Source organism: Eriocheir sinensis, chromosome 55 (genome assembly GCF_024679095.1).
Source record: "Eriocheir sinensis breed Jianghai 21 chromosome 55, ASM2467909v1, whole genome shotgun sequence".
NCBI classification, from domain to species: domain Eukaryota; kingdom Metazoa; phylum Arthropoda; class Malacostraca; order Decapoda; family Varunidae; genus Eriocheir; species Eriocheir sinensis.
This window is the reverse complement of record NC_066563.1, coordinates 9,584,876-9,593,740: the sequence shown is the minus strand read 5'-3', so window position 1 is coordinate 9,593,740 and position 8,865 is coordinate 9,584,876.

Sequence of the window (8,865 nt, the reverse complement as noted above, 5' to 3'; positions counted from 1 at the left end):
TCCTTTCTTTTCCTCTCCTCTAATCCCCTCTAGTTTCCTCTTCTCTGCTTTCCTCTCCTGTCCTATCCTTTACTTTTCTTTCCTCTCCTCTCCTCTCCTATCGTTACCTTTCCTCTCCCCTGCTTTCCTTTCCCTTCCTTTCCTTAGTCATCGCTGCATTAGAGATACCAGAAGGCGCAGAAAGGGAAATTAGTCCAATGTCAACAATCAAAATGACCGCAAAAACAACAAGAATTACATCAACAACATCAAGACCAAAGCTGATAACATGACAGACAGCACCTCCACCTCCACCACCAAAACTACCGCGAGCATTACTCATCACCACCATAATAACACCATAACCACCACCACCACCACCGCCACCACCACCACCAGGAGCAACAACAACAACACTCGGCAGGTAAGGACTGACAGGTGTTGCTACGTCACGTTTCGCAATAAAATTAACACCGACAAAAACGTGGAAACACCTGAGAAAGAACTATGCAAGGTGAGGTACAGGTGAGAGAGAGAGAGAGAGAGAGAGAGAGAGAGAGAGAGAGAGAGAGAGAGAGAGAGAGAGAGAGAGAGAGAGAGAGAGAGAGAGAGAGAGAGAGAGAGAAACAGATAAACAGACAAACAGACAGACAGAGACAGACACACAGAGAAACAGAGAAACAGACAAACAGTCAGACAGACAGACAGACAGACAAACAAACAAACAAACAAACAAACAAATAGATAAACACTCACAAATAAAGATGCATAAATAAAAATAAAAGTAAATATGACTTCAAAAACAGATAAAAAATATAACATAAAACCAAAATAAAACTAAATATACAAAAAAAATTAGACAAAATAAAAAAAAAAAAAAAACGCGCGTCCCTTTAACCCACAACTTCCTCATTCTTTACATAACAATGAAGTAAAAAGTTTAATATCAAGAAAACAAACTATATAAGCGTTTGTGAGTTTGTGAGTGTGTATGTGTGTGTGTGTGTGTGTGTGTGTGTGTGTGTGTGTGTGTGTGTGTGTGTGTGTGTGTGTGTGTGTGTGTGTGTGTGTGTGTGTGTGTGTGTGTGTGTTCTTCGTATGTGTGGTTTCCTGATTCTCCGCGCCATATGGAACTTTGATGGGCTCTCTCAGGCGGGGGGGGGGGGGGGGAGAGGAGGCGGAGGAGGAGGATGTAGTGAAGGAGGAGGGGGAGGAGGAGGAAGAGGAGGAGGAAGAAAAAGATTAATATGGGAAGGAGAGGAGGAAAGGAGGAGGAAGGGAAGAAGAATGAGACGGGAGGAAAGAGGAAAGAAAGAAGTTAATAGACAAAGAAATTAACCAAAGAGAAGAAAGAACAAGAAAACAAGAAGGGAAAGGAAGAAGAAAAGAAGAGATGAATAAGAAAGGAAGAAACGCGAACTAAAAAAAATAAAAACGAGAACAGAAAAAAGAAATTAAAAAGAGAAAACGAAAAATTAAGCAAAAAAAAATAAATAAACAAGCAAATGAGAAAAGCTTACGAATGAAAGAAGATAGATGGAAATTGATAAACAAATGACTAGAGAATAAAGAAGGATGATGTAGACGAAAAAGATACATAATTAAGGAAGACAAAAGAAGAGAAAGACGTAAGCAAGACAAAAGTAAAAAAAAAAAAGAGAGGGAGGAAGTAAATAAATATGAGGAATGAAAAAAAAAAAAAGAAGCAAGGGGAGACTTAAGAAAAACAGCTGTGAATGGTATTAAGAAGAAAATAAGATAATTTGGAGAAGATTGCAGTGAGAAGCAAAATAAATGGGGGAAGGGTTGAGAGATAGAGGTAGATATAACGAGAGGAAGGGAACATAAGAAAACGAGGGAAAACAGGAAGAGGAAGCAGGGGAGAAGAATGTAAGAATAAGCGAAGAATAAGCAACAGACGGTGAAGGGAAGGGGAGGGAAAGGAGGAGAGTAAAGGGAAGAATAAAATAAAGCAAATCAAGAAAGAGAATTGAAGAGAAATATAAGAGAGAGAGGAAATATATGAATAAATTGAAAGGTATTACTAAAGAAAGAAAGAAAATGAGGGATATATAGAAGGAAAAAAGAAAGGGGAGAAAAGAATTGAACAGAAAACAAGAAAAAAAAACAAGGAAGGAATACGTAAATAACGAAACATAAGTAAAATAAAGGCGAAAAATTAGGAAAAGCAGTATACATGAATCAGTGAATATATTAAAGAATGAATAATGAGAAATAAAAAAAATAAAAAAAGAATAACAGAAAATAAACGAAGAAGCAAACAAAACACAAGAAAATTAAAACAAACGAATTTTTTTTTTTATATAAGAAAGAACAAATATCTCGCTTTGCTACACAAGAGCAGTAAAACAAAATCACTGACAGGGAGTTTTAATATAATGAAGACATACCCGCAGGAAACGGCGAAATAAACCCAAAGCAATGATGGAGAGGAGTTAAGAGATCAAGAAACTCAAACACACATAAAACCACAAACTTACAATCACTAGAAAGGAACTCGAATAAAAGTACCACCACAGCTAATCCCTCCCACCCCACCCTCACCGCCGCCGCCGCCCCCACCACTCACAACAAAAGAAACGAAAACAAAAGAGAAACGGAAAAGCAGACGTGAAATCTCGATGGTAGGAAACACTAAATGTCATGAAACGCGATAAACACCTGTCATTACGCCTTCCTTTGCCTCCCGCGCGGAAAAGACGAGCGAGGGAAAGAATGCTTCTCACGACACGGGGGAAGAGGAAATCCAATCAAGCATTCACTGCACGTACGCTAAATGGATTAAACTCACGCACCGCCCCAACCTCACCTCACGTTCTTAATCCTCAACCCCTTTGACAGTTAGCTGCGTCTTCCCAGCGTTAATGAGTTCCTCGGCGCCGGGGAATTATCACGCGATGGCATACTTGGGCAGAGGAGGGAAGAGAAAGCAAGGGAAGGGTTAAGAGAAGGATGTGTTTTGATAAGTGGCTGAGCGATAAGAGGAGTGATCACGCCAATGCCTCTCAAAGTGGGAGAAGAAAAGAGAAACCAGGCCAAGGAGTTAAGAGGATGTATCTAGATGATTGTTGGGACGAAATGATTAAATAAGAATGGAGAAGGGAAGGGAAAGCAAGAATGGTTGAGTGGTCAGCGTGTGGGTCAGCGTCAGCGCCCAGGTTCGCGTCCCGCCCTCCGCGACAAACAAGCTAACAATTTTTCATCCATCGCCGAATGGCCTAAGACTACTCACATACTGTTTTGAAAACCACCTTTCAACCCGGACTCTAGATACTTTCTCATAGATGATCGAAGATGAGCTATAAGGCAAGTATGATGGCTCAATTATAAACACCCGCCTGCGCCGTAACGGGCTTCGATCGACCACCAGGACCCACCAAAAAAGCCTGCCGGCGCCATAGGCCAAAACTTTAAAAAAAGAGTGTGTGTGTGTGTGTGGTGGGGTGTGGGGAGGAGTTAAAAGAGGATACGTTTTGAAGAGAGATTGAATAAGAAGAATGATCACGCCAATGCATTTCAAAGTGAGTGAAGAGAAAGAAACCAGGGCAAGGAATATATATCAAAAAGTTAATTAGAGAAGTTATGTCAGTACCGAAAATAGGTAAGCGAAATACCTAAATTCAGATGTGGAAGACTGGCATGCACACTAATAACACTCATTAAAAAAGGCTTACACTGACAAAATAAAAAGGAGCCAGAAAACCATCAAGCCACGACAGACAGACACACATTAGCAGGCTGAGCGTCGAGAATAAATGATGATGTTTTTTTTCAGAGGTTCCGCTAAGAGGGCGCCATCAGGACTAATAAGAGGAGGTCCCGGCGGCGGCACACACACACACACACACACACACACACACACACACACACACACACACACACACACACACACACGGCACAGCAAGCATCCAGGATCATTACTCTAAATAGCGGCCACTTCCCCCCCCACCTCCCCCTCCTCCTGCCCCTCCACATTACACACAAACTACTCTTCTTCCTCCTCCTCCTCCTCTTTTTCCTTCCCCTTTTCCTCCTCCTTCTTCTTCTCCTTTCAGTCACTCCCTTTCATCTACTACTGTTTTCTCATATTTTTATTGTCTTTCTGTTCAGTCTTCCGCTTCTATTAACGTATTTTCTCTTTTAGTTCATTTTTTTCTCTTTCCATCCACCTTATTCTCTTTCTCGTCATCCTTTCACTTCTTTTGTATCGCCTTTATTCTCCTCTTTATTCCTCCCTTCACTTTCCCCATTCTCCTTCTCTTGCTCCTCTTCGTTCTTTCGTCACCTTTTTTTCCTTACATTACCGACACGAGTTATGTCTCAATTTTCCTTTCCCCATTCTTCATCATTTTCCTCTTCTTTCCCTCTTGTTCCTGTTCCTACTGCCCACCACACAACACCCATATCTCTTCTCATTTTACTCCTACCCCTTTCCTCTCTCTCCCATCCCTCTTCCTCTTCCTGTCCCTACTTCCACTCCCACATCCTTCCACTATATCCCTCCCGACTTCCTTCCAATTTCCTCTCCTTCCGCAATTCCTTCTTTAATCCATCTTTCCCCCTTCAAAACGGCAGGAGATGTGGCTGCTTTCACCGTAACAAGATTTAAGTCCCCATCTTTACCGCTAGTGAACAAGGAGGAGGAGAAGGGGAAGAGGAGGAGGAGGAAGAGGGAGAGAGAAGGGCGGATGGTGGAGTGATATGAGGAAAAACTGATTTTGTGAGAAGGAGGAGGAGGAGGAGGAGGAGGACGAGACCGAGGAGGAGGAGGAAAAGGAAAAGAGAAGGGAGGATGGTGGAGTGATGTGAAGAGACTGATTTTGTGAGAAGGAGGAGGAGGAGGAGGAAGAGACCGAGGAGGAAGAGGAGGAGGAGGAGGTTGAGGCCGCTTAAAGTTAATAACAGCAACACCAGAAAACGTAAATAAACACAAATCAACGTAAAGAGCGGAGCGCGGACGCCAGCTGGGAACGGCGTTGGATCCTGTTAACAGCGGATTAGAAGCTGCTCCGCGAATATTAATGGGAGAAATAAACATCAGAAAGAGAAGCGCCTCGTTCCCCGCGCGCCTGTTTTAGTAAAGGCAGCGACGGCGACAGCAAAAAGAAGAAGAAAAAAAAGTAACAGGAGAAACAGGAATAGTAATAACTTTGGGTGAATACAGCTACAAAGATACATGTTCAAGTGACGTGGCTTAACTTCCCGGCTTGTTTTATGTTGAAGTAGACGCAGAAGGAGAAGCAGGAGCAGAAGTAGGAGCAGAAGTAGTAGCAATATTAACTTTTTTTTATGGGGGGGGGAGGGGGGAGCACTGAGGTCAAATATAAATTACAATGACGCAGCTTCTTTTTTCTAACATGTTTGAAGTAGAAGAAACAGTAGAAGTGGTAGTAGTAGTGGTAGTGGTAGCAGGAGTAGTGGTAGTGGTAGTAGCAGTAGTAGTAGTAGTAGTAGTAGTAGTAGTAGTAGTAGTAGTAGTAGTAGTAAAATGAGAGAGAGAGAGAGAGAGAGAGAGAGAGAGAAAAGAGAAGAGAGAGAGGAGAAGGAGAAAGAAAGACAGAGAGAGAGGAGAATATCTAACAAATAAAAAAAAAAGTAAAATTGAGAAGGAAGGAGGAGGAGGAAGAAGAAACACAAGAAACAGTAACCATTCTCATCACCCCCCAAAAAAGACACCAAAGTACATAAAGAAAATAAAAAGAAAAGGAAAAAACTCAAACTACGACTCCAGAGCTAAGAGGAGACAGCACACACATCGCCCGCAGCAGCCAGGCCAGCCCACCGTCATTCTCCAGCGGACGGACGGGACGACTCTCCATTATCTCCATTTAGGAACACTGGTTGAGGTCCGTCCACAGTAGCCCCTCTCTCCTCCCCCTCATTTACTCACCGTCTTACGCGGGAGGCAAACTATACGAGGCCGGGAGAGAAAATGACAGAGCAGGTAAGTCATGCAGAGGCGGCCAAATGTATGTCGTAATTTGGGCATCAGCAGTGTAAATAGTGTAATGGTAGAGTGGCTGATAGTGACGCATGGCAGGGAGTAACGGAGATAGCAGATGCGAGGCGCGGTGGTCCAAGAGAAGGAAGGGAGGGAGGGAGAGGGGAGTGAGGAGTGTGTGAGAGAGTGAATTAAGGGGGGGGAGAGAGAGAGAGAGAGAGAGAGAGAGAGAGAGAGAGAGAGAGAGAGAGAGAGAGAGAGAGAGAGAGAGAGAGAGAGAGAGAGAGAGAGAGAGAGAGAGAGAGAGAGAGAGAGAAAGAGACACAGAGAGAGACAGACAGGCAGTTAGATTAATAAACACACAAACAGACAGAGACAGACAGCCCTTAACATAAACAGAGATGGACAGACTGACAAACAAACAGACACATGCACAGACAAACAGAAACAGACAGACAGGTAGAAAGACAGACAGACAGATGGAAGGAGAGCAGCAAAAGAGACAAAAGAAAACGCAAAAAAAAATAAAAAGAGAAGAACATAGAGAGCAAGCAGACATACACAGATGGACAGAAAGACAGGCAACCATACAGACAGACAGACACACAGATAACAACTAGATACGCGACAGACCAACACAAAATAAGTGATAGTAAGGAAGCAGAAGGGAAGAATAATGACCAGCTAAAGGAGAGTAACGAGGAACCAGGTTTTCATTTTCCCTTCATCAGTGTCATGAGTTCGGCCACGCACAGAAAATAACGCTAGGCATCAATATCAATCCCTTCATGGGGAACTGAACGAGGCAATTGGCCGCGGCAGAAGTACTTTTTCCCAGCACCCTTTTGAAATCACGGAAAAGCAGGAGAGTGAGAGAGAAAGTGAACGCAAGAATTATCACGCTTATAGATAGATGGCGCTCTGTTGGCTAACCCGTCTAATAATCTCTAGGCACCGTGAATCGTAAATAATTGTCACACGAGGATGAGAGAGACAGAGAAAGAGAATGACACCCAAGGGAAAAAAAGAGGAAGTGTTAGCTAATTAATAACCCACCTTTGTTATGTCATAAAAAAAGAAAGGCAGGTAAGTGGGTGGTGGCGGTGACGTAAGAACCACAGTCACACTCAACTTGTGTCACGGAAACTCACGCTTGTTGGAACGATCTTCGAGGCGTGAATGCAAGGACTGGAGGCTTGGGGGGAGGAAGAAGAGGGGCAGGAGGGCTAAGTTAAGTGAGGGAAGGAGGGAAGAGAGGGAAGGAGGGTTAAGTTAAGTGAGGGAAGGAGGGAAGAGAGGGAAGGAGGGTTAAGTTAAGTGAGGGAAGGAGGGAGGAGAGGGAAGGAGGGTTAAGTTAAGTGAGGGAAGGAAAGAAGAGAGGGAAAGGAGGGTTTAGTTAAGTGGGGGAAGGAGGGAAGAGAGGGAAGGAGGGTTAAGTTAAGTGGGGGAAGGAGGGAAGAGAGAGAAGGAGGGTTAAGTTAAGTGGGGGAAGGAGGGAAGACAGGGAGGTCGTAAGCGGCGTGTATCAGGGAGTCATAACAACAAAACGTACTAAGACAGGTGTTTGACGGCGAGCGATGAGAGTGCCAGCCTGCCGCGTCCTCCTCCTCCCTGGGCCATTCAGCTCCATGGAGAGATGGCGCGTGAGATTGTGGGAAAAGAGGAGTGTTTAAGTGTTTGCGGTGAGGGAATGAGGGGCCGGCGAGCCTGGATGTGGCGTGTGGGGTGTAGGGAGAACGGGGGAAGGGGAGGAGAATGTACGAGTATGTAGGGGTGTGGATGAGTGTGACGGCGTGAGATTGAGTGAGTCGAGGAGGGGGGGGGGAGATGTAGGTGTGTGTTGGGATAGTTTGCGTGCATGGTTGTGGGTTAGCGTAAGAGGGGAAGGTGGGGAAGGGGGGCGGCGTGCACTGACCCCCGCCTATCCACGAGGTACACCAGCCAGCCGTGTCCACCCTCAGCCTCGTCCCGCCAAGCCGTCACTCCCATCATTCACCCAATCCCTCCCATTACCATATTCAGTCCCGCCATTACCATACTTTCGGCGGCCCGGGGACACGACGCGCGGATCCCAATTACGTGTTGCAAAGGGATCCGCGCCATATTTACTGCCTGGAAATAAGATCCAATGCTATTGTTCAACTCCCCTTCGAATCTCTCTCTGCCGTATACCACGATAAGAGTAGGAGTCTTCGATACCATTATTTTTGCTAAAAGGGGATTCTATTTATATTTACTGCCTGGAAATAAGATCCAATGCTATTTTTCAACTCCCCTTCGAATCTCTCTCTGCCGTATACCATGATAAGAGTAGGAGTGTTTGATACCATTATTTTTGCTACAAGGGGAGTCTACTTATATTTACTACCTGGAAATGAGATCCGATGCCACTTTTCAGCTTTCTTTTGTATTCCTTCCTCTCGTGTACCGTGACAAGTGTGTGTAAGGGTGTTGAATCTCATTATTTTTGCTACAAGGGGATTGTACTTATATTTACTGCGTGGAAATGAGATCTAATGCAACTTTCCAGCTTTCGTTTGTATTTCTCCCTCTCGTATATCATGATAAGTGTACGTAAGGGAGTTCGATCCCATTATTTTTGCCACAAGGGGATTCTTTTCTATATTTACTGCCATGAAAAACGATAATATGCAATACAGTGCTACTTTTCACTCCTTTCTTCCGCGTCGTTTTTCAGCCATACAGCGTGACAAGCAGAAATGTTGGGTCCCATGTGTGTGTCACGATGGGTGCCTCTCATATTTATTGCCCGGAAATGCTGTACAATGCAACTCTTTTATGCTCTCTTTCGTTATCTGTCGTTGCCAAATATTATAATGGAAAGCGTAAAGGGGTTCGGTAGCAATGACCTCTCTTTCGGCCACTCTTTGCTTTTGTCTGTTATGGGAGCGGTGAGTAGCGGT